The sequence below is a fragment of the Eurosta solidaginis genome, chromosome 1 (genome assembly GCF_040869045.1).
Source record: "Eurosta solidaginis isolate ZX-2024a chromosome 1, ASM4086904v1, whole genome shotgun sequence".
Classification (NCBI taxonomy): Eukaryota; Metazoa; Arthropoda; class Insecta; order Diptera; family Tephritidae; genus Eurosta; species Eurosta solidaginis.
Window position 1 is genome coordinate 172,704,850 of NC_090319.1, and position 27,995 is coordinate 172,732,844.

Here is a 27,995-nt window from a genome sequence, read left to right on the forward strand (position 1 = left end):
ATATTGTTGAACCGCTCTATATACTGATTCAGAAAAACTGATCAAATCATATTCCTGCTTCATACATATCGCAATCTCAATTATCGTTGAATGAACCCTCTCCACCTGGCCATTTGTAGTACTGTTATTTGGGTTACAAAAATAAATCTCAATATGAAGTCTCTCCATCAAGGTTTTAAATTGCACAGTAGTAAATCCTGGTTCATTATCTAGTGTTATCATCTTTACAATAGGGAAACCCTGTAATATCTCCAATACTTTATCTTCCAACTCAGTCTTATCCTCAATTCGTTTAATAATCAAAAACTTTGATTATGCGTCGATACATGTAATAAATTTCAAAGATTGAGCATAAAATATATCCATATGAATCTGTATTCCTTCCTCATCAGGTACAGGAGCCTCTCCAATCGGTATTTTCTTCGGGTGCCTATCATATTTATTTCCATTACAAATATCGCAGCTTCTAATATGCTCTCTGAATTGCTTATGCATTTCAGGCCAATAATACATCTTACAAATTTGCTTTATATTTTCTTCAAAACTTCTGTGTGCTCTGTTATGTGTTTGTTCTATTATCGCACCTTGGTCCTCCCTGTTTGTTACATCTATAGGAAAATTCCTGGCATACAAAAATTTATTTGTAAACGTTTCCTTTAACTTAGTTTTAATCTCATAGAGATCTTCTGGTGTACAGTGAATTGCAGTCACAAGACTGGGTTGTATAAATTCCTTTAAAATAGTTATCAAATATTCCACCGTGTCGTATTCAATAAGATGTCTTGTCCTACCAAAGTTTATCACTGACTCATGTATGGTAAAACGTCCTTTACTCAGCAATATCTGCTGTTTAAACTGATTCAACGTTTTTTTTTGTCTCCGGAATTTCCACATTATCTGAGCTTTCCGCAGAATGCTGCGTAGCACGATCCGATGAGTCATCAGATACCTGATTTAAATATTGCCTAGATAAAGCATCCGCTACTATATTCACTTTACCTGGCTTATAAATTATTTTTGGAGCATATTCCTCGATTATAGTGTGCCATCTTTTCATTTTAACATTAGGGTTTCTTGGAGAAACCGAAAAAGATAATGGCTGATGATCTGTGTGAATCTCCAGATCTGATACCCCATAAAGGTAATTTCTTAAAGTTTTTAATGCCCAAACTATGGCATAGAGCTCCTTTTCGTTTGTCGCATAATTTCTTTCTGTTGAATTTAATGTTTTTGATATAAAAGTAATGGGCTTTCCTTCCTGACTTAATACTCCTCCCAATGCGTCATTTGAGGCATCTGTTGCCAATGTAAATTTTTTTGTAAAATCCGGCTGAGTTAGTTCGACTTGGTTTGCAAGTAATTTCTTTAACCTTCCAAAAGCCATAATTGCGTCTTGTTCTAATCTAGCCTCAATTTTTTTTAGACATGTGCTGTGACACATGGCCATTTTTCCCTGATAAATGCTTCGTCAATGGTTTCGCTATCGCTGCATAATCTTTAATAAATTTTCTATAATAACCTGTTATCCCCAGAAAACTACGAAGTTGTCTCACTGTTTTAGGTAATGGATATCTCGAAATCGCTTCAATCTTTTCCGGATCGGTTTTAATAATATTGTTAGCCACAATATACTCTAAAAATTCTACTTCCTTTCTGTAAAATTTCGATTTTTCCAATGAAATTTTCATATTTGCTTTCTTCAACGTATCAACAACCGTCTTTAAATGCTCCGTGTGCTCCGTAAATGTTTTGGAAAACACAATATCATCTATATATACGTGACAAAATTTGCCAATGTTATCCATAGCTCTTTGAAAAATACTAGATGCGTTTTTCAGTCCAAAAGGCATTCTTAGAAACTCATACTTGCCGTTACTAACCGAAAATGCTGTCTTTTCCACATCACTATCCTTCATCAAAATTTGATGAAATCCCTACTCAAGGTCAATTGTAGAAAAGCATTTAGAACCCCCCAAATTAGACAGTATGACGTTGCTGTCTGGAATTGGATATTTATCCGAAACTGTTACTTCATTTAATTTTTTGAAGTCCACAACCATCCTCAACTTTTGTGTACCATCTTCATTTATGCCTTTTTTTGGTACAACCCAGATGGGTGAATTGTATGGGCTTTTACTTGGACGAACCACACAATCTTGTAACAAAACCCTGATCTCCTCATTAACAAAGCTATTTGCACCTAGCGGATATTGATACTGCTTACTCCAAACCGGAGTATTAGTCGTAGTACGAATCTCTGCTCTAACATCTGTCCTAAACGGTAAATTCATATCTATTCCAGAATGAATTTTCTTAATTTCCGCTACTATTTCCTTCCTTTTCCATATCAATAAATTTATTTGACCCTTTCCTACTACAGGGTTTGTAATTATCTTCTGCATTGCCGGAACATACATCGGCTGGTGCTTCGAAGCATTCTTCCTCCAAAGTAATTGTATTCAACGCTCCCTTTTCACTATTTATCTTGTCGGATAATTCAACGACTGGCTTTTCAAGATCTTCTCCCGAATTTTTTATATTCAAATTATTTTTATTAACGTGTTTTATTTTAAAACTTGCCGGAATTCTCTTCGGCTGGTGTCTCAGGATTTCTTTGTCCCGAGTGTTTTCCTTTTTATCTTCCTTCTTTTGCCGGTATTACCATCGGCTGGCACTTTAGAAGTCCTTGCTCCCAAAGTATTTTCATTTTCTAAATTTTCCTGTCGCTCGGATTCACTTCCCAAGCTAAATATTTCTGCTTCTTTATCGTTATTTATTATCAACCTCCTCTTTTCAAGATTAATTACCGCTTTTATATCTCTCAAGAATTTATATCCGATCAGCAAATCTGCTTCTAAATTTTCAATTTCATAAAAAATTTGCTTTTTACCGAACAAAGTTACAAAATGATAGTAACGTATTATTGAATAGCCGTTAATTGTTTTAACTGTTTTTTGTATAGCCAATTCATTTCTATTCTTGTAAATACCTGACTTTATATAACAGCTAGTTGCTCCTGTGTCAACTAATATTTTAAAATTTTTACCTATTGCCCTGTCATACAAGAAAATGTATGGCAAAGCTAATTTTGGTCTAAAAAATGATCCTCATTTATATTATTGACACGTAATGCCTTATTGGGCGGTTGCACGGTCTGCTGCGTGCTTCCATGTGGTCTTTTTTCTATATTACCACTTTGATTATTACTTTGGTAATTATAAGTAGGTTTTAGCTGCGGCCGATTTTGTACCCTGATGCTGGAATCAACATCCATTGGGGTCGGTCGTGGTTGCACCCTTTCAATCTTTGGTCGAAATTTCTTTGAGGCTGTTCTTGTGCAAACCTCAGATTATTATTGAAGTTTCTTCTATGGTTATAATTATTTTGCCCATTATTTGCTGAATGCGAAAAAGGGTCGGCCTACCGAACTGTAAAGCAAAGTTTGCTCGCATATTGTTAGACTCCAATTCTTGGGCCTTGCCAAAGCGTTCGGCAGATCACTTGGTGACAATGAAAACAGGATATTTGATAAATTCCCATTCAATCCGGATATAAATATGCGTAAAGCATCTCGCCTATTGGCATTAAGTTCCCTAGTGACTGAACTGTCAGTACCGTAGGTCATGATCGTTTTATTTATCAACAACGTTAATTTCTCGTTAACCTTATTATAATAATCAATTATTGAATTAGAGCCTTGTCTCAAAATGCTCATCTCCTGTTCAATAATGTGGGCTGGCCTCTTGTCGGCGTATGCGAAATCTAATCGTGCCAAAATGGCATCAAAATTTAGCACTGTCCCATGATTTGATAGCAAATCATTGGCTTCCTGTGTAATTTTATTTCTTAATATCGTTAGTGCAGCGAAATACCTACGGCTGCCTCTAACGTATAAACTCATTGTGTTATTAGCGGATTCCCTCCAACTAACATATTTATTTTGCTTTCCCGTGAATTCGGGCAAAGACTTTATTATCTCTAAAGACTCCTCGCACTTTATTTGCTGGTTGATGATCTCAGGCTTGTACTCCGCAATGGCAGCTGCCTGAGTCATCCCCTCGATGTGCCTGCGCAATTCCGCTACCTCTAATTTTAATGAAGCGTTAGTCGCTGCTATTAACCTAGCCACTAGGGCTTCATTTTCACCTTCTAACGAGATACTTCTAAATACTTGTATCAACAAATCCACACTTAAATATTTTTAGTAATTGTTTTTTTTTTTAAATAGCGTAAGTACAAGAATGAATCTTTAGTCACTAAATAGCATAAAAATTAATCTTACTTCACTGCCGTACTGTTGCTCTCACTGGTCCTGTAACATCAAATTTATATACAGCTTCCTTTTTTCTCTGCTCCTTTTTGAATTGCTCTTCTCCTCTCGTTTACTTCTTCTTCTTATTCAACGTTATGGTTGTATGTTTGTTTTGTTGTTGTGATACGAGTAATTCAAGAATTACGTTTTTAAATTTGTTTTTGTTTTTGCACACTCTATTAAATTTATTTCTCCATGGACTTATTTTGCTATTAGCTGCTCACTCGTATTTTTCTTGTCAATTTTCAAATTTCAACCCACGAACTTCACATTAAATGATTTAAGTATTCGAACAGCGATTAAACAGATGATTGAAGCTGTTTACTATTGTTAATGTTTTTTTTTCAAACCACTTGTATAAATTCACAATGGTAGTTAGTTAAAGTTTTGAAAACAATTTTTTGTTGTTGTACTTTTGTGTTTTTGGTTCTTTCTCGTCCAGTGACGATACTTATTTAAAAAATTTTGTTGTTTAACTTTTGTATTTTTTTGTTCTTTCTCGTCCTTTGACGATACTTATTTAAAAAATTTTGTTGTTTAAATTTTGGGTTTTTTTGTTCTTTCTCGTCCTTTGACGATACTTTTTTTAAAAAACTTTGTTGTTTAACTTATGTGTTTTTTTGTTTTTTCTCGTCCTTTGACGATACTTATTTTTACAACGCGTGCCCCACACGGCGGGCGCTAATTATCGTCCTCCTACTTTAGGAGGGGTTTTTAAAAAATAATAAGAATTTTGTATGGTTAGTTACAGAATGTAACATTGACACCAAACTCAGAATCCAAACTGACTTTATTTTCCACAATTGCTCTTCTTTATAACTTAATTCAATATTTACAATATAAGCGTTGCATCGGATTTGCCCTTGAAAACCGATGCGTGAGAAATGGAATGTTTATTCAATGAAATGCCAGTGTCTTGAGAAATATAATATTTGTTTAGTCTGTTTACTGAAATGCCAGTGGCTTGAGAAATGGAATATTTGTTTATGATTGCCATAAGGCACTGTGGGAAGTGTACTGTTAACTTGCATGTGTTTGTGCATTGATTCTCCGCTGCTCTTATACGTACATGGTACATGTAGACGCAATTATTGTTTCGTTTATGTAGATACATAATGATTGATCTATGGATGAGCATAATATCACTGTTTAGCATCGGCTTAGAGATAGCAGCACCCCTTAGTTTTGCTATTATTCGTAACAATATTTTATTCTTTTACACACTACATACATCGTATATAATTATGTGTTAAAGTTATGCTTCTTAGTAAGGCGGTTTTCAGAGAAACTTGGTAATGTTGTGTTTGTGTTCCATTTATGGAACTACAACGAATTACCCAATGTTGTCTATTTGTATGTGAATTAATGGGGGATTCCCCGTATTGCTTTAAATGTATGAACATTTATTTCAATTTTAATTTTATAATTTATTTTATAATTTGGGAAAAATTTAAACAACGTGACATCAGGACGGACAAGGCTCAGTATACATAGGTAGTTCATTTTATTTAACTGTTGCTAAGAAATGTAAATAATACATTTGGATACTCATTGAAGTGATCACAGTTGAGAAAAAATTATTATACATTTAATCCCAAGCGGTTGCGGGTGCAATGTGTCAGATATAGCAAACCCAAAAACCCGTTTAAGGAATTTGGCAATAGGCAAGTTGAATTTTTATGATAATGAGAAAAAAAATGACTCAATTGTATTCTGCGGCAGATAGTGAATCTGCGTTAGGGTATGTTGGCCTCGTTCAGGGGACCGAGAGCAGGGTTATCGGTGTGTTGGCCTCGTTCGGGGTGAACGAGAGCTGGGTTGTTTGGGATAGAGGAATGTGGACTATTAAAGTTCATTTTCCTCGTCGTTGGGCGGAAGTAGTACCAATTTCGCGATTGGTCTCGTAATTTGTCCTTTAATTGTATTGACGTCAACAACACGTACACGGTTATCGGAACCTGGGTGTGTGTTGACGATTCTCCCCATTCTCCACTCGTTTGGTTGTAAGTTATTCTCTTTTATGACGACTAGATCCCCGGGTTTTAAGTTTGTCTGTGGATGTTTCCACTTGTATCGTTTTTGTATTTCGGTGGGATATGCCGATTTCCATCTTTTGCAGAATGTTTGATGGGGGGCTTTCATCTTCTGCCATCGGTTTACAATTGAGGCAGGATTTTCACTGCAATCGAGTTCAGGGGAGGCTGGAAGACGTCCACCTACGAGAAAGTGGCCTGGAGTAAGCGGCTCCAGGTCGGAAGGGTCATTGGATGAGGGACTGAGGGGCCTAGAGTTGAGGCAGGCCGCAATTCGACTTAAGAGGGTAGTAAACTCCTCAAAGGTATATTTATGATCGGACGCAATCTTTTTAAAATAGGTCTTAAAACTTTTTACCCCCGCTTCCCACAAACCTCCCATGTGAGGAGCGCTTGGCGGTATAAAATGCCATTCTAAAGTGTGATGGCTATATTTATTCAAAGTTCCGTCCCCGACTTCACGCAGAAATGCTTTAAACTCGGATCGTAAAGATCGCGAAGCTCCGACAAAGTTAGTACCATTTTCGGAGTAAACGTTTTTCGGACAGCCTCGTCTAGATACAACTCTGGCGAAGGCAGCTAGGAAGGACCCGGTACTAAGGTCGTTTGTCGCTTCTAGATGGATGGCTTTCGTCGAAAAGCAGACGAATAGACAAACATATCCTTTTGAAATTCGGCATCCCCTTCCTAGGTAGGATTTTATATCGAATGGTCCCGCGAAATCTACCCCAGTGTTGGTGAAGACCCTAGTAAAGGTGGTGCGCTCTTTCGGAAGGATCCCTATAAGTTGCGTTTGTGTCCGCTTCCTGTAAATAATGCAGACCTTACAGTTGTGGATAACAGACCTTATCATGATTTTAACGCGTGGGATCCAGTACTGAGTGCGGATATGGCGTAGCATCAGCTGGTTCCCTCCATGCAGAGTGGTGTTATGAGAGGGTTGAACTATAAGTCTGGATAACCTGGAAGTGTAAGGAAGGATAATGGGATGGCTTTCGTTATGGAACGTGTCTTTGGATGCCCCAGTCCGCCCCAGTTCGAATGATGACTTCTTCGTCTATATAGGGATCTAGGGGTAAAATCTCACTTTTGCTATTTATTAGTTTTCCGGACTTAAAATTTGCGTACTCTTCTTGATAATGTTGCCTTTGGCATATTGTTATCAATCTTCGTGTTGTTTTTTCTATTTCGTCAGGGGCTATCGAATGAGAATTCCTTTTAAGGGAGGCTTTAGTTATGGGTGCGTACTCTGGAAAAACCGAAGAAGATAGGATATAACCCGCAAAGCCCCTGTTAGATCGGAAAACCTATCCAGAATATCAAAGTTATTTTTGACCGATGTTGCATGAACTTTCACCCTCTTTTCTTCGATATTCGTATTGTAATGCTCTTCTTGTGTTGGCCAATTTTCGCTGCCTTCTTGTAACCAAGAAGGTCCCTGCCACCACAAAGAATTGTTGATTAGATCCGAAGCGTAGAGGCCTCTTCTCGCCAAATCTGCAGGATTTGATACGGAGTCTACGTGCCGCCATCTTTTGTCTCCTACTTTGTCGATGATTTTAGTTATTCGATGTGCCACGAACGTAGACCACGAACATGGTGGTTTTCGGATTCATGCCAGCTCTATAGTTGAATCTGTCCAAAGGGTTACTTTAATGTTCGAAAGTTTCATATTTTCGACCACAGATTCGATTATTTCTGCTAGCAGATCTGCACCGCAGAGTTCGAGTCGAGGCAAGGATATGGTTTTGACCGGGGCTACTCTCGTCTTGGCCTTCAACAGGTTGGTGAAGACTTGATCCTTTGTTTGTACCCTCAGGAAAACAGTGGCGGCATATGCTGTCCTTTGGAGTAAAATGAACCCATCGCGGTATGCGGATCTCGTTGATTTTTCCGTATTCTTGCATAAATGCGGCCCAACGATCTAGAGTAGTTTGTGATACTTTTTCGTCCCAACCCGTGCCTTCCAACCAAATATTTTGCATTATAATCTTGGCTACAATTACCACTGGTGCCCGCCAGCCCGGAGGGTCGAACAGCTTTGCAATCGCAGAAAGTATAGCCCTTTTTGTGATGGCATCGCTGTTTTCAAAAGGTTTAGCAGTAAAATAGAATAGGTCGGAATGCGCGTTCCACTTAATGCCTAGAGCTTTAACCATACTAGTATCTTCAAACTCTAGGAAGTCCTCTGCTAATAAATGCTGCTTCGGTATACCCTGCAGAATTTTCTTGCAGTTGGACGTCCATTTTCGCAATGGGAAACCAGCCGATTGCAATGCCGATGATATCTGATCCCTTGCCCTTATCGCAGTTTCGATGCTGTGTCCACCGGCGAGTACGTCATCAACGTACATGCACTTTCGCAAGATATCTGCTGCTATGGGATGCGAGGTCTCCAAGTCATCAGGCAGTTGGTGTAGTGTTCGAATCGCAAGGTAGGGAGCGCAATTCACTCCAAATGTTACTGTTTTCAGTTCATAAAGGTTGATGGGATCCTTGGGGCAGTTGCGAAATACGATTCGCTGGAATTTGATTTGATTTTCACTAACCCATATTTGGCTGTACATTTTTTCTATGTCGCTGTTAAATACGTATTTGAACAGCCGCCAATGTAGTATAAGGATTGTCAGGTCGGATTGAAGAATCGGACCTGGATATAAGGCATCATTTAGACTTTTGCCATTAGTGGTAGGACAAGATGCATTAAATACGACTCTGACTTTTGTTGTTGTACTTCCCTCCTTTATACAGCATGGTGAGGTAGGAAGTAACACTCATTTGAGTCTGGCGAAATATTGCCTATTTGTTTCATGTGCCCTAAGGTTTCTGATTCTGATACAACTCTATTGTATTCCGTTTGAAGGACTGGGTTTTTCGCAAGTCGTGTCTCGTTGCGATATAAATGAGAACACGCACTTCTTAATGAGGGGCCTAAGTTAAACTCTTTCCTAAAGAGTAAGGAGACAACGTATTTGCCAAAGTTGTTCCGAACTGTTGTGGATTTGTATAGCTCCTCGTAGTAAGTGTCATCGTTATTGATGCTCCTCTTCTTTGGAATTTCCTCTATCTCCCAGAAAGCCGCCAGTTGTTTGTCTAAAATGACCTCGTTAAAACATGAAACTAGGGTTTTATTTGTATCAACCGCATCTGTCCGGCCTGTCAAAATCTAGCCGAACACCGTTTCTTGTGCTATTAATGTGTTCAGCACATCTTTCCTAATGCCGCCTAATATAATTTGGGGGTATATGTCTCCGCCCAGAACTAGATCGACTGGCTCATTGACAAAGAATCTTTTGTCAGCCAGTACTAAGTCAGGGAATGCTTACCTAGTCATTGCGTTTATTTGGCACGTTGGAAGATTCCCTGTTAATTGTGGTAAAACCAGCATGATCGTATTGATCTCGATTAATGGGTCTGTTGGTGACCGCAGTTTTATGTTGCACGCTTCTTTTACTTGTGCAGACATTGTATTATTGATGCCCGAAACTTGGGCATGCATGCGTTTAGTTGGCAGATTTATTCTGCGCTTGACTTTCTCGGTTATGAATGAGCATTCAGATCCCGAGTCTATTAGGGCTCTCGCCGAATAGTCAACACCATTAATATGAATATTAACCTGAGCTGTCCCTAGTAGTACTCCTTTACTTGTATTTGCGAAACATGAGTTCACATTATTAATCGGAGCATTTTCTCTTTCAGCATTGCGTCGTATTTGAGCTTCTCGTGACGTAGATGCTCCAATAGTGTCTGAAGTATTTGTTGGTTTTGGCTGATTCGAAATATGAAGCAGCGTATGATGTCTTAAATGACATGTGGCACAGTTCATTTGACTGGTGCACTTTGTTACCGAATGGCCAGCAGAAAGGCAGTGTATACACCCACGGCTGCTCTTAATTTGTTCAAACCGTTTAGTAGGCGTTAAACGTAAGAACTTTTCGCACTTTGCAATTCGATTTTTCCACGCTGTTTCGAAACCGTCTTTCGTTAAAGGACATCTCCCAACTATCTCTTTGGCCTAACCTTGAATCTTTTGGTTTAAATAATATAATTTCTCTACTGCTTCGAGGTTTTTGTTACGTATATATAGAGCAGTGAACTTGTCTCTAAAGGAAGGCAAAGAAAGGTATTCTCCTTTGAAAACGTCCGTATCACACGGTGGCAGGCGCACGCGATATTCCCTATCTCCTGAGCTTTCTTCTTTCTTTGCAGCTTTCTCAAGTTTTTCCGAAGTTCAGCCATCGCTGCCTGGCACTTGAGAAAGCTGAAGTATGTAATTTTGTGCTTCTTTTTAATGGCCGACTGCTCTTTTGCCTCGAGTTCTGAGGAGCTCAAGAGTTCTTCATATGTCTGCTTCGCCTTCTCCCATAGCAATTTCAACTCCTCCTTTTGGACTAAAAGGGTGTGTTTTGTATGGTCTGAAGGTTACATATCATTAAAGTCATTTTCAAACTCAGTCACTGCCTCTGCTTGGCGTATATAGGTATCCATTATATTAAATGAAGATTTATTGAAATATTAATTAATTAATTGCCTTTGCAGAGAGTATTGAGTGAAAATGAACTGAAACGAAGGACTGTGTTCGAGAGAGATTTCTCGAGGAAGTGGCCTCGAAGCTTGCGAGAAAGCTAGGAATTAATTTAAAGAATTTGCAATTTCGTGGTGGTGGCAACGGCGCGCACCCACGTAATTGTTGAAAGAATGCTCTAATGCAGATGTGCCAATGACTTGTGTAAGCCAATAAGTACTGGCTAGTGAAAAAGTGGTGTTAGTGAAAATAAAAACGAATCACTCGTTATGGACTTTAAATAGCCTAATAAAGGACTGTATTCAGCTTTTATCACCAAAAAATAGATCAGTCTAAACTGATATGTGTATTGCCGCAAGTGGAAATAATTAATTCTTAAATTTTTTGTTGAAAAACAAATGTATGAGAAATAAGCCTATTGGCCACCCAAACAACAACAACAATATGTGCAGTTTAAAAACAAGTGCACTTTGCACTGAAACAACAAAATAAATTGCAGTCGTACTGCCGGTGTAAATAGGCGCAAGTGATTTTTGTGTGGAAAAAATTTAGCTAAATTGACTTGTGCTCGTCAATTAAGTATTACAGATTTTGCTTCGATACGCTTACCAAATCAAAAATTAATAATGTGAAAAATTTTTTGAAAATGAAAATTCTGCAAAAGTGAAAGTTGAAAATTGGCGCTAAGCGGTGTTGAGGTTATGTTAAACTTTTAGAGCAGTGTTGTGCTACCTTGAGCTGTATCCGGAAAATCTTACCGCTGGTGGGGGATTGTTCCGGATAGTCACAAGGCGTGTTACACAAACTTTAAATAACTGCGTGAAGCGTTTTTTCCTATTTTTGCACAAAATAAGACTTCTGACTTCACGAAAAAAATCACTTGCACTGTTATATTACTTGTAGTAAATCGGCGGCATATTTGCACATCATTTGCCGCCATCACTGTAATTCTGAAAAATAACAACAAATGAATGTTTTCAATAATAAATGTGATATCTTTATAAATTTTAAGCATTTGGCATTGATCTCGTTGTATGCTGATATGTATTGCATCAATATATGGCGAAAAAAAGTTTAACATTCAAAAAATCATATTTCGGAAACAACGAATTTTGGCTAATGGGCATTTAGCTAAGTTGAAATATATGCTGTTTACTCAGTATAGAAAAATATCAGGCAAAAAAAAATAAGCTTTTTTTGAAATGTTAATTTTTGAAAAAAATCATACATTTTTACTAAATACTAAAAAATTTTATTTTTTTAAACTATATGCTATTGTTTATAAATTTAAATAAAATTAAAAGTAATAGCGAAAATTTCAAAGAAAAAATTATGAGAATCGGTTAATTTTTGACAAAGCAATTGAATGCTAATATGCATTGGATCAATATATAGGGGTAAAAAATTTTTAATATTCAAAAATTCATATCTCGAATTTTGACTAATAGGCATTTAGCCAAGTTGAAATATAAACTGTTCACTCAATATTGAAAAATTTTAACAAAAAAAAAAATTACCTTTTTTGAGATATTGATTTTTGAAAAAAGTCATAAAGTTTAACTAAATACTAAAAAGAAATTTTTTAACTATATGCTATTGTTCATAAATTTATATAAAAGTATATATAATAACGAACATTTCCAAGAAAAAATCATGAGAATCGGTTAATTTTTGACAAAGTTATTGACAGTTGAAGAAATAGGTGAATAAAGTATCGATTGTATTTTATGGAAGTCAATTGCCGATAAATACGAAAAAAAAATATTATGAGGCAAAAAAAAAACGTTTTTCATTATTTTGACCGAAGAACAACATATTAAAATGTCATCAAAATCAAAAATCATGTCCTGCGCGGACCGGGTGTCTTGAAATGGAATGAGCCTGTTGCTGTTTTAGTTTGTTTAGTTATACTCAGCTGAGCAGAGCTCACATAGTATATTAATTTTGTTCGCATAACGGTACCCCGTAACGGCATAAACTAATCGAGATAGATATAGACTTCTGTATATCAAAATGATCTGGGCGAAAAAAGAAATTCATTAGCCATGTCCTTCCGTCCGTCGTCTGTCCGTAAACACGATAACTTGAGTAAGTTTTGAGGTATCTTAATGAAATTTCAAACGTAAGTTCCTAGGCAATCATCTCAGATCGCTATTTAAAATGAACGAAATCGGACTATAACCACGCACACTTTTTCGATATTGAAAATTTCGAAAAACCGAATAAGTGCGATAATTCCTTACCAAAAACGGATAAAGCGATAGGTAGGTGGGTTGCCCTGCCCTTATGACGCAGAATAGAAAATTATTAAAATTTTGGACAATGGGGGTGGCACCGCCCACTTTTAAAAGAAGGAAATTTAAAAGTTTTGCAAGCTGTAATTTGGCAGCTGAGTATATAATGTTCGGTTACGCCCGAACTTAGCCTTCTTTACTTGTTTTGTAGTATGTTTAGTTTCTACTTGCTTAGTGACTCTCTGACATAGATAGTCTTGATTGTCCATAAACGTCTGAAATTCTGTTTCGCACATTTCTCGTTTTAACCTTATTTCTAGTTACTTTGATGTTGATATTTATTTTGTGTAATCTCTATATTAAGTATTTTATTGAGATATTGACGTTTTGAGCTCTCCAATTGTTGTTCAACCTTGTGGGAGGTTGTAGTGATCGCTATATTTTTAGCGGCATTGTTGATATGAGTTGGGATTAAACCAGCGATCCTCATTTAGTTGAATAATTATTGGCGCCACTTCACACGTATTATTATTCTCTTTCGTCTTTATTCGTATTTAGTTGGCGCTGAACAAGCATAGTAGCAACATCGGGTGAAGCTATTGTTTATTTGAGCATTTGCGATAATATATTTTGCAATCAAAAGCTTAAACGCAGAATGCTTTAATGGTTTCATGTTAACAATTTATTTTGTTTAAATTTTTCCTAAGGCTCAAGCAATAAAGTAGTATTTATATGGCATATTTACGAATTACTTCTTGTGTGTTAACAGCAGGGCCGCACTTACCACTAGGCTGACTAGGCTGTAGCCTAGAGCGGCAAAGTTTTAGGGGGCGCCATTTAGGGGGCGAACTATTTTTAGAACCTAACGACAGAATAATTTATGATTTGGAAATCAAATGTGTAAGGAAAAAAATTATATTGGATAATCATTTATATCTCAAATAAAGGAAAATAAAATTAAAAAATGTACCTATATCAATAATTTAATATAAGGAATTTGTTCATTCATTTCATGGATCATCAGTCGTAAGCATTCAGATAAAGGCGCGAAAATTTTTAAAGTGTGTGCAACAGAGCGTTTAACATGTCGTATGCTACTCTGTGCAACAAAGTATCACGTGGCCAAAGGAATCCGGGATAAATTATAATCTCTTGAAACAGTTGTTGTTGTTGTTGTTGTTGTTGCAATGCTCGCCCCACCTAATAGCCGCGACCGATCACAAATTGTCATCAATATCCTCTAACGGGAGTCCAAGGAAACTTGCCGTTTCAACAGGGTTGGACCATATGGAAAGGGGTGTTAGAGGCGTTGGTTCCACATTACAATTGAAGACATGGTTGGTGTCATGTGGGGACACGTTGCAAGCGGGGCATACATTTTGTATGTCGGGGTTGATTCTGGATAGGTAAGAGTTTAACCTGTTACAGTATCCAGAACGAAGTTGAGCAAGAGTGACCCGCGTTTCCCTGGGGAGTATGCGTTCCTCTTCCGCAAGTTTTGGATAATTTTCGTTAAACACTGGATTCACCGGGCAATTCCCGGCATAAAGGTCCGACGCCTGTTTATGGAGTTCACCAAGGGCCTGCTTGTGTTTTTTCACTTCATACGGCTGGGTTATCAGGTGCCGTATTTCCTCAAAATGCTTACGGAGATGACTCCTTAAGCCCCTAGGCGGTGCTGGTTCATCAATCAGATGTCTGTTGGGATGCCCAGGTTTCTGGGTATTCAACAGGAACTGTTTGGTCAGCATCTCGTTTCTCCTCCTGATGGGGAGTATTCTCGCTTCATTATGCAGATGGTGTTCTGGGGACATAAGAAGACAGCCCGTGGCGATTCTGAGAGCAGTATTTTGGCAGGCCTGTAGTTTCTTCCAGTGGGTGATTTTTAGGCTTGGCGACCATATGGGTGACGCGTAGCACGTAATCCGCTGACTAATTGCTTTGTATGTAGTCATGAGCGTTTCTTTATCTTTTCCCCAAGAACTGCCAGCAAGGGATTTGAGGATTTTGTTACGGCTCTGAATTCTCGGAACAATTGCGGCTGCGTGCTCACCAAAATTTAGACCCTGATCAAACGTCACACCCAAGATTTTGGGGTGTAGGACAGTCGGTAGCGTAGTGCCATCGACGTGGATGTTCAAAATGGTGGACATTTGGGGCGTCCATGTTGTAAATATGTCTTGAAACAGTCTTTATGGTTGGTTTTTGGCATTTTATTCTTTCACGTTTCGAAGCAGTCAGTAAGAAATTGCAATCTGTTTCTACTACAATGGACCAAGTGATTAAATTGTACGATGGACTTCTTAATACTGTTAAAATGATGCGTAACGATTTTGACATTTTTGAAAAAAAAAGCCCTTGAGGCATCAGTCATTAAAGAATATAAGACTTGTCAAAGTAGAAGAAAAATCGGGAAAACTCAGTTTGATGAAAAAAAAGAAGGAGATGTAACATTGTTGAGCAGAGAAGACTTGAGAGTAAATTCTTTTAATGTTATCATCGACAATTTACTCTGCAATCTAGAAGAAAGAAGCTCAGGATACAAAACCATTTTTAAGAAATTTTCTGCGCTCATTGAATTGAATACTTTAAGTTCTGAAGACCTTCGTGAGCAAGCAAAACAGTTGTGTGAATTTTATCACGAAGACTTGGAGACATCCTTTGAGGATGAGTTAATTCATTTTAAAATGCATTGCATGGAAATGCAGATATCAAATTTTTCACCAACAGAAATGCTAAAATTTTTGCGAAAAAATTATCTTCAAATGGTGTTCCCAAACGTCGAAATTGCTTATACGATACTTGTATGCACTGCAGTAACAAAGTGCCTTGCCGAAAGATCTTTTTCATGTTTACGAAAAATAAAAAATTATTTACCTTCAACAACATCAGAACACCGAACGTCGGCTACGGCTTTACTTGCAATTGAATCTTCATTATGTGTAAAACTTGATTGTGATAAGTTGATAGAATTTGCAAAAAATAAGGTTCGACGCAAATTATTGTGAATAAGTGTATTTTTATCGAAAGATCAAAATTTGTTAAGCATATACATATGTATGTATGTACATGCAATCTACTATATATTTGTGAAAGTATGTCTGTATGTATGTTTAGACTTGCAGCCTAAACCGCAGAATGGAATCGAATGAAATTTTGCCATGACATACCCTGAGTGCATCAATCTATGGTAGGCTATATAAAAAAAGTTTTCGACAAGGTGGCGTGGCACCTCCCATACAACTGGAATTTTTCGTAGTCAATATATCTGAAAGTATTAAGGCTAGACGACTGAAATTAGGTGAGTGGTTATATGAGACCAATCCCTACCCCGTCCAGAAAAACTGGGTATAACGAAAAAGGGGGCGTGGCACCTCCCATACAACTGGAATTTTTCGTAGTCAATATATTTGAAAGTATTAAGGCTAGACGACTGAAATTAGGTGAGTAGTTATATGAGACCAATACCTACCCCCTCCACAAAAACTGGGTATAACGAGGGGCGTGGCATCTCCCATACAAATGGGTGTTGGGATTAGTCTATATAATGTTAACTACTTTGTACTCTTTACTTTAATTTTTAAAATAATTTTTAATTGAGTTTTCGTGTTAACTTAAAAATTTTTGAATAACTTCAAAAAAAGATAATTCTTATTAGTATTAAAATATTTAAACTCAAAAATAAAAAAAAATAAATTTTTAAAAATAAAATAAATATTTGGTGCAGTTAACAATTTTCTCATTATTATTACAGTTTTGTTTGGTATTTGTTATTATATGCGTATTTGAAGTGCTTGAATTGTTATTTTTGTTTTTTATATTATTATTTTGCGCTTTGTTGCTTGCCTTTGCGTCGGTAGTTTTTATTGTTGAAACTTTCTTGTTTACTGAGTCATTACGCTCATCCTTAATGGTACGGCTATCGCTGCTCGAGGTGGACTTGTTATAATTTTGTTGTTGTTGTCATTTTTCATTCTCTTTATGATGTTGTTGTTGATGTTGTTGCGCTGCGTTCTTCTTATTTTTCTTCTTCTCGCCAGCAGCACCACCAACACTATTGGTAACAACCTGTTCTACTGTCGCTACACCTGCTTTATGTCTTTGCTGTTTTCGTGGTGAGTTCGTATTTGAATTATTACTGTCACGTACTTGCAGTTGTTGCTGTTGTTCTTCTTCATCATCATCATCGGCATCACCATCTGCAGTATGCTCCTCAGAAATGACATCTTGCTCAGCATCTTCATCATCGTCATAATCATCTTCTTGCTTATACTCCGCATCATATGTATCACCATTCACCAATGTAAAATTCAAACGCGCCCTCAGCTCAGTACTACCATCGGCAACACCATCGTTAGAGAGCTCTGTGTCGTCAGCAACAATACCACCACCATCTCCAACTGGCGTGTCACCACTTTGTTCCAAATAATCCCATTGTTTTTTAAATAGTTCCAAACGTTTCTTTGCTTTCTTTTTAAGTTTCTTCTTTTTTTTTTTTACTCATTTTGCCGGTAATTTGTGGCTCGCGATACTCTTTTGGTGCACGACTTACAAACGACGGAAACATTTTATAATTCATCACATACAATTCGGTAGCTTTATTTGCCAACGTACGTACATATTGTACATCAACACAGAGTAGCACATTTTCTGGTTTTATATCGGTATGTATAATTTTGCAACATGAGCACCTGACGTGTTATGGATTTCACATTTTCAATTGGTATACCACGATAATTGGATTTGCGGATGAGTCCATACAAATGTGTGTGCCATTTACGCCAGTGATCTTAAAATGATCTAGCAATTGCACCGTTTTTTGACGACGCGGATTACTTGGATCTGAATCACGCACCGATTTGAGTATCTTAATTTCATCTTTTGCCGTCTCAGCGAAATGATGAGCAGATTTGACAATTTTTATGGCCACATAGCGCTTTTCCTGTAAATATGATACAATCAAAAAAATTTATGTGAAAGATTTTCTCTTAGTGAAGAGAAACGATTAGAACAATTATTTTCAAAAACTGAACTTGGTGATCGTTCACCATCTGAATTATTCAGATTTATGAAATCACTTATGGTACTGACTCCATTGTAAGTCAAGAATTACTTTTCAAATTATGGATTCGTAAAAACGAATATCAACATATAAATCATTTAAAATCAGTTTTCAAAAGACTTGAAGTATATAATTTAAATATTAAACCTTCAAAATGTGCTCTCGGTTTAAATAAATTAATTTTTTTAAGTTACGAAATTTCAGGCGAAGGTATTAAACCATCTTTAGATCGAATTGAAATCATAACAAATTTAGAAAAACCAATTTCTATAAATAAATTACAAAAATTTTTAGGTATGATAAATTACTATCACAGATATATTAAAATGTTAGCAACAGAACTTAGTCCTCTGCATGAAATGTTAACACATGCAATTAAAAACAAACTCAAACAATTAAATTGGACAAACGAAACCACAACATCTTTCGAAAATGTTTAAAAACTTTTTGCTAAAAATACTTTACTTACACATTTCGACAAAAATGGTACTTTATCATTAGCAGTAGATGCATCAAATGTTGCTATTCGAGCAGTTCTTCAACAAAATTGCAATAGTATTGTCACGGATATTAGCATCACTAAGCTATACCATCACTAAGGCGATGCTAAGGCTATGCTAAGCGATATTTACGTCAATAATTAAATCATGTATACACATATATAAGGCAGCCGAGAGATGTCACACACAGATGCATTTACTTATACGCCTATGTGTGCGCGAGAGACTGTAAACTACAAACATTCACATCAATAATTCATTCATTATGTATATACATAAACGAATAAATAATTGCGTCTACACATATGTACCATGTACGAATACGAGCAGCGGAGAGTCAATGCGCAAACACATGCATATATCTGAGATACTCCTATAAGTATGCAATGAGAAAAACTATAAAATTGTGCAATTGTAGTTACAGCTGAGAAGTTTGAGAGCTACTGGACTAGTAGATTCTGGAAGCGTCTAGAAGATGTATAAAATTGTGCAATTGTAGTTACAGCTGAGAAGTTTGAGAGCTTGGACTAGTAGATTCTAGAAGCGCCTAGAAGATGCGAATGTTAAAATCAAAGAGTATAAAAGGCACAGATGTAGAGGCGCTGGAATTCAGTTTGATTTGAGTTGTCAAGCAGTTACGACTAAGACGATATCTAGCGAGCAATAGCAGTATTATTTTGAAAGTCAGTTTTCATTTAAGCTATCAGTTTGGTTGTTAAGCTATTCGTTGCACAGTTTGAGTGTTATTGTGAAGTATTTTAATAAAGGCCATTTTTCCATTATTCAATATTGGAGTTATTTATTCAACAGTTTAGCGATACGAACCTAGCAAAAGGGCAAATAAGAGGATTTGCAGCAAATTCGTTACAATTGGTGTCAGAAGAGGAATTGTTGAATAAATTCCAGAGGACAACAAGGACATGGCAAAGGACATGAAGATCCAGCAACTAAAGAAGGAGTTGGAGAGCCGTGGATTGAATACAAGCGGCGTTAAACTTGAACTTCAGGCACGGCTACGAGAGGCAATGGAAGCAGAAGGAATTGATGTGGAAGAGTATGACTATCATATTGATGGCGAGGAAATAACAAAAATGGAAGAAACACCGCAGACAATGGCGAACACAGACCTGAACATGATATTGACTGCAATATCTGCTCAAACATCGACAGTGTCATCACAGATGGAATCCCAAGAGACACGAATAACATCGAAGATTGAAGCACAAGAGGCACATTTAACAGAAATGTCATCACAAATATCCACAAATATGTCATCACAACAAAAACATATATGGCAACCCAACTGAAAGAACAAGAGACACGCATAACAGTACAACTAGAAGCACAAGAGGCGCGTATATCATCAAAACTCGAAGCGCGCATGGACGAAAAAATAATGTAGTTTGAAGAAAAATTCGAGGCAGAGGTGGATGCGTTGAGAGGTCGTATACAGGAATTGCAACTTAATCGGCCGGCTGCTTCAGCGAGTAATACGAAGGTAAAAACTCCATCTTTTGACGGTTCTGTTCCTTTCCTGGTCTTCAAGCTACAGTTTGAGAAGACCGCAGCAGTGAAAAACTGGAATGCGGAAGATAAAGTTGCTGCACTGTTCGTGGCATTGAAGGGGCTAGCAGCGGAAATCCTACAGACGATTCCCGAAGGAGAGCGGAACAATTATGAAGCATTGATGGCTGCTGTAGAACGACGTTATGGAAGCGAGCATAGAAAACAGATATTCCAAATTGAGTTGCAAAACCGCTACCAAAAAGCAAATGAGACATTGCAGGAGTTTGCTTCAGATATTGAAAGATTGGCTCATCTTGCAAATACGGACGCACACGTGGAATACACTGAAAGGGTAAAAATCCAGAGTTTCGTAAATGGCATACGGGACGTGGAAACGAAGCGAGCTACATACGCAAACCTAAAGCTGACATTTGCTGAAACGGTATCACATGTATTGACTCACGAAACGGCCTCACTATTGAGTAAACCAGCATACAAAGCTCATCGTGTTGAAGTGGAAAGACCAGATTGGGTAGACACAATTTTGGAAGCACTGAAGGGATCACAACAGAAAAATGCCGGAGTTATTAAATGTTTCAAGTGCGGCAACCCAGGTCATATTGCACGACATTGCAGCATCGGTCCCAATAGCTCCAACAATGTGGGTGGTCGTAAACGCAGAGCAGAAGGTGATGAGCAAATCTCCAAGACCACTCAATCGTTAAACTAAATCGAGTCAGCCGCAAGGGCGACAGCTGGCTCCCGTAATTGAATGCCCCATAATCTCTATCTCGCAGATTGGAAGAAGATGGAGCAATCTTACTGTTGGAGGACATGTTGACGGAAAGGAACGTTTACTGACTGTAGATACGGGTGCATCTCATTCCATCATTCGGATTTAGTCAACAAAAAGATAAGACCGTTGCTTGGAACAAGATTACGTACAGCCACGGGAGAGGACACCCAGGTAATTGGAGAAGTAGAATGTGAAGTCGCAATTGGGAACGTCACGGTAGTACACAATTTTATAGTGGCAGAAATTGTTGATGAAATCATAATTGGAGTAGACTTCTTAATCGACCAGGGCATCAAGATCGACATGCAAAGCAAGACGATGCGATATAAAAACATGGATGTATCACTTAATTTCGGCTACGAGAGAGGCTACAGCAGTAAACGAGTGCTGGTGGAAGAGAGTCAGCAAATACCACCAAAATCCGAAGCAGTCATCTGGGCAAAGGTTGATGGAGATTATGGGACAAACAAATTGTGGGTTGTCGAAGCAGCAAACAAATCAGCACTAAGCATACTTGTACGAAAAACCCTGGCTATGACAAAACAAGATAGACGTATTCCGGTAAGAGTACTCAATGAGTTCAAGTCACCACTCAAACTGACTAAAGGAGCTATTTTGGGAAGATGCCAAGAGGCTGAAGTAGTTATTAACTGTGAACAGCTCCAGGAACACGTTTCAGCTAGTAATACTGATCTTTCAAATGACATCACGGCATGGACGCAGGGGCTAGAGGAAGCATATCAGAGTAAGGCAAAACAACTGCTCCTAAAGTACGCGAACATATTTGACCAGGATGATTCTAAACCAGGCCGCACCAACGTTGTGAAACATCAAATTGACACTGGAGATGCGAGGCCGATCCGTCAAGCTCCACGTAGTGTTCCACTGGCGAAGCGGGAAGTTGTGAGTCAAATCATTCAAGAAATGAGGTGAAGGAGGAAGATAAAGAGAAAACAGCCTTCAGTGTCGGTGATGGTCTTTGGCAATTTACAGTGATGCCTTTTGGACTTTGTAATGCACCAGCTACTTTTGAGAGACTCATGGACCAGGTACTGAAAGGACTACATTGGAAAACATGCTTGGTGTACCTGGACGACATCATCGTATTGGGCAAGAATTTTGATGAACATCTTAGGAACTTGGAGGAAGTTTTCCAAAGAATAGCTGGCGCTGGTCTGAAGTTAAGTCCCAAAAAGTGTGCGCTATTTAAAATGGAAGTAAATTATTTGGGTCACAAGGTAACGACAGAGGGCATCTGCACTGCGAACGAAAAGATAGAGGCTGTAAAGGATTGGCCAAGACCACAGAACCTACATGAATTAAGAAGTTTTCTTGGGCTGTGCACATATTACCGCCGATTTGTACCAAATTTTTCCAGCGTAGCCCATAGCCTCCATGAGCTTACAAGAAAAAAAAAGCTTTTGAATGGAAGAAGGAGCAAGAATTGGCTTTCCAAACATTGAAGGAGCGTTTGTGCACTGCCCCAATGTTAGCATATCCGATTCCAGGAGCAACATTTATTCTAGATACAGATGCGAGTGGATATGCTATAGGAGGCGTTTATCACAACTGGTCGATGGACAGGAGAAGGTGGTTGCATATTACAGCCGTTCGATTGGAAAACCAGAGAGAAACTACTGTGTTACGCGGAGAGAGCTGTTGGCATTGGTAGAGTGCATTAAACATTTTCACAAATACCTCTACGGCCAGCGATTCCGTGTCAGGATAGATCACGCAGCGTTGATATGGCTTCTGCTGTTCCTTTATCCGGAAGCACAATTGGCACGGTGGATCGAGCGACTACAAAGCTATGACTTTTCCATTGAGCATCGAAAAGGTAGTACCCATGGAAATGCCGATGCAATGTCACGAAGGCCATGTAGTTTGGAATGCAAGCACTGTTCAAAGGCCGAGGCTAAAGAAGACATTATAGATGTCCGGCTAATGACTATAACGTGTACGGATGAATGGGACAAGGAACAACTAAGAAAGTGTCAGCTAAAAGATACAGATCTGTCACATGTTATGCACGGGCTCGAACGAAACGAAAGACCAAGCAGAGAGGAGATATCAGCAGAGAGTCCCATTGCGAAGTCATATTGGGCACAGTGGAACAGTTTAGAATTGATATCCGGTTGCTTGCATCGAGTATGGGAGAGTGAGGATGGTCAATGCAAGAAGAAACTGATAGTTGTTCCCAGAAAGAGGATTCCTGACGTACTCAGCGAGCTACACAATGGTCCAAGTGGAGGTCATCTTGGAATCACGAAGACACTCGAGAAAATTAAGCAGAGATTCTATTGGGTTGGTTGCCGTCAGTCGGTCACCGAGTGGATTGCCAATTGCGAGGTATGCAACAGAGCGAAAGGGCCCAAAACCCGAAGTCATGGCCAGATGAAGCAGTATATTTCAGGTGCACCATTTGAAAGAATCGCCATGGATGTCGCAGGTCCATTTCCAACTAGCAACCGCGGAAACAAATACGTACTGGTGATTATGGATTATTTCAGTAAATGGCCAGAGGTATACCCAATCCCAAACCAAGAAGCAGAAACAGTAGCAGAAGTGGTTAAAAACGAATGGGTTGCAAGGTATGGTGTACCAATGGAGTTACATTCTGACCAAGGCAGGAATTTTGAATCAGCTGTGTTCCAAGAAATGTGCAAGAAGTTGGGCATTCGGAAAACACGGACAACTGCATTGCATCCTCAGTCCGATGGTATGGTGGAACGTTTCAATAGAACATTGGAGGAGCATTTAAGGAAAGTAGTAGACAAGTACCATAAGGACTGGGATACACACATATCATTATACTTGATGGCCTACCGATCGCCAGTACATGACACAACGGGCCAAACTCCCGCAAAGGTAATTTTTGGCAATGACCTTCCACTGCCAGCTGATTTGAAGTATGGGATAGATGCTGATGCGGAGAGGAATGTCAAGAAATCCACTGGTGTCTTGAAAGAAGAGCTGAGAGAGATACACAATCTGGTAAGGCAACGAGCAAAGATTATGAGTGACAAGATGAAAGCGAGGTACGATAAAGCAATTAATTCGGAAGGGTTTCAGGAAGGAGATTTGGTGCTTCTATACAACCCACAACGAAAAAAAGGTTTGTCCCCGAAATTGCAGTGTAACTGGGAAGGGCCATACAAAGTTGTAAAACGGATCCACGATGTAGTGTACCGCATACAAACCACTACCAAACCACGAACCAAAATGAAAGTGGTTCATTTGGAGAGATTAGCAGCGTTTAGATCGAGAGATTTGTCTGATCGGGACGATCAGACTTAGGTGGAGGGCAGTGTCACGGATATTAGCATCACTAAGCTATACCATCACTAAGGCGATGCTAAGGCATGCTAAGCGATATTTACGTCAATAATCAAATCATGTATACACATATATAAGGCAGCCGAGAGATGTCACACACAGATGCATTTACTTATACGCCTATGTGTGCGCGAGACACTGTAAACTACAAACATTCACATCAATAATTCAATCATTATGTATCTACATAAACGAATAAATAATTGCGTCTACACATATGTACGTATACGAGCAGCGGAGAACCAATGCACAAACACATGCATATATCTGAGATACTCCTATAAGTATGCAATGAGAAAAACTATAAAAATTGTGCAATTATAGTTACAGCTGAGAAGTTTGAGAGCTACTGGACTAGTAGATTCTGGAAGCGCCTAGAATATGTATAAAATTGTGCAATTGTAGTTACAGCTGAGAAGATTGAGAGCTGCTGGACTAGTAGATTCTAGAAGCGCCTAGAAGATGCGAATGTTAAAATCAAAGAGTATAAAAGGCGATAGATGTAGAGGCGCTGTAATTCAGTTTTATTTGAGTTGTCAAGCAGTTACGACTAAGACGATATCTAGCGAGCAATAGCAGTATTATTTTGAAAGTCAGTTTCCTTTAAGCTATCAGTTTGGTTATTAAGCTATTCGTTGCACAGTTTGAGTGTTATTGTGAAGTATTTTAATAAAGGCCATTTTTCCATTATTCAATATTGGAGTTATTTATTCAACAGTTTAGCGATACGAACCTAGCAAAAGGGTAAATAAGAGGATTTGCAGCAAATTCGTTACAGTATACTAGAACCCTTAGCTTATTTTTCAAGAAAATTAATTACAACAGAAACTAAATATTCAAAATTTGATCGTGAACTTTAGGCAATTTATAATTCAATTAAACATTTTAAACATTTTCTTGAAGGTAGAACTTTTACAATATATACTGATCATAAACCTTTAATTCATGTTCTAAATTATAAAGTAGATAGATTATCCTCGTCAGCTGCGTCATCTTGAATATATTGCTCAATATATACGTGGAAAAGACAACATAGTTGCCGACACACTTTCCCGTATTCCAGAAATAAATGCAATTTCAACTCAAGATATACATAAATTAGAAACTTTATATAAAGAACAACAAACTGATACATTTTTACAAAAACCATTTCTGATCAAAATTCTAAAAATAATTTAAAATAAATTCATATTCCAGTTATTAATTTAAATATATGGTGTGATGTTTCTCTACAACCTTTTCGATCTTATGTTTCCACATTCTATGAGAATAATTATATTTGAAAAATTCACTCATTACCTCATCCAAGTATAAGAACAACTAGAAAATTAATTCAAAATAAATATTATTGGCCTAACATGAGTAAAGAAATTAACGATTGGACTTCATCTTGTACCAATTGTCAAAAATCCAAAATTTCAAGACATACTAAATCTCCTATTCAAAAAATTCAAATACCATCAGGTCGTTTTGAACATATTCATATGGATATTGTTGGACCTCTTCCAGTTTCAAATGAAAATTGTTATATTTTAACAATTATTGACAGATTTTCACGTTGGCCTAAAGCTTGTCCACTTAAAGATATTTCAACAAATACTATAGTAAACACTTTTATTCAAAATTATATACCACGATTTGGTATACCATTGAATATTACAGTAGATCAAGGTTCACAATTCACCTCAAAAGTTTTTTACGGAATTAACTAAACTTTTAGGTTCTCATAAAATTCATACATCTCCTTACCATTCCCAAGCAAATGGCAGAGAGATTTCATCGAACTTTAAATGCAGCAATTATAGCATCAAACGACTCGGTTCATTGGTCTGACATTTTACCATTCATTCTACTTGGTTTACGAACTTCTATTAAAGAAGATTTCAAATGTTCATCTGCTGAACTTGTTTATGGCCAAACACTTAGAATACCTGGGGAATTAATTATTTATTATATTTAATAAAGAACATGATTTTTCTAATGACGCTCTTCAAAACATAAGAGAAAATTTTTCCTTGTTCTTCTAAAGTTTTTTCGTTCCTAAAAAATTAGAAAATTGTGAGTATTTTTTTGTTAAAGTCATTCGTAAATCTAATTTAGAATCACCTTATGAAGGACCTTTTAAAGTTATTTCTAAGAAACATAAAACATTTACAATTCAATACAAAAGTACTATTTAACATTTTTCGATTGATTTATTTAAACCAGCAAATGTACTTATTAACACTAATTTAAATGCAAATACAAATACATTAAACAACAAAAAACAAAAAAAGGTTTCATTTAATATTAATTAATAATTTGTTTGTTTTAAACTCTCTTGGAGGGGGAGTAAATATAGTGTTAACTACTTTGTACTCTTTACTTTAATTTTTAAAATAATTTTTAATTGAGCTAGCTTTTCGGGAGCTGAGCGTTGAACTCGAATCTCCAACATTCATATCAGTGCAAGCCTTTAGCTGCTGAGCCATATGAATGTCCCGTTGTTCGCTGTACAATTGGTCTCTAAGAGTTGCCTTTTTGTTTATATTCCTTTTGATCACCATGTAGGCACATACACTCTGTATGTAGTTTATTCCTAATGGTGTGGATATGATTTTTAGGCGCGCTTTTGAAAGCTTAGTAACATTTGTTCGGATTTTTACAGTATTTGTTTTTAATACTTCCGCTGTTACTATTATATCAATATGATCATATGTATTTAATTAGCGAGCTTTGCTCATATTGCTTTATACAATGGTTTTTGTAATTGATATTAGAGAAAAATTGTAAGTTTACAAACGGCGATGGTTACTAGGACATGTTTCTGAATTTCACTTCTTCATCAGCTAGCTTTTCGGGAGCTGAGCCTTGAACTCGAATCTCCAACATTCATATCAGTGCAAGCCTTTAGCTGCTAAGCCATATGTGAATGTCCCGTTGTTCGCTGTACAATTGGTCTCTAAGAGTTGCCTTTTTGTTTATATTCCTTTTGATCACCATGTAGGCACATACACTCTGTATGTAGTTTATTCCTAATGGTGTGGATATGATTTTTAGGCGCGCTTTTGAAAGCTTAGTAACATTTGTTCGGATTTTTACAGTATTTGTTTTTAATACTTCCGCTGTTACTATTATATCAATATGATCATATGTATTTAATTAGCGAGCTTTGCTCATATTGCTTTATACAATGGTTTTTGTAATTGATGTTAGAGAAAAATTGTAAGTTTACAAACGGCGATGGTTACTAGGACATGTTTCTGAATTTCACTTCTTCATCAGCTAGCTTTTCAGGAGCTGATCGTTGAACTCGAATCTCCAACATTCATATCAGTGCAAGCCTTTAGCTGCTAAGCCATATGATTGCCCCGTTGTTCGCTGTACAATTGGTCTCTAAGAGTTGCCTTTTTGTTTATATTCCTTTTGATCACCATGTAGGCACATACACTCTGTATGTAGTTTATTCCTAATGGTGTGGATATGATTTTTAGGCGCGCTTTTGAAAGCTTAGTAACATTTGTTCGGATTTTTACAGTATTTGTTTTTAATACTTCCGCTGTTACTATTATATCAATATGATCATATGTATTTAATTAGCGAGCTTTGCTCATATTGCTTTATACAATGGTTTTTGTAATTGATATTAGAGAAAAATTGTAAGTTTACAAACGGCGATGGTTACTATGACATGTTTCTGAATTTCACTTCT

General features: G+C 37.4%; 1 protein-coding gene and 1 pseudogene across 4 annotated transcripts in view; one reads left to right on the forward strand and one right to left on the reverse strand.

Annotated features, from left to right (window-relative positions):
* hyd (E3 ubiquitin-protein ligase hyd) overlaps positions 1-27,995 on the forward strand; it is a 1,108,663-nt gene that overhangs the window by 485,667 nt on the left and 595,001 nt on the right. The window lies entirely within an intron of this gene.
* Positions 16,804-27,611, reverse strand: LOC137238713 (SRSF protein kinase 2-like; annotated as a pseudogene).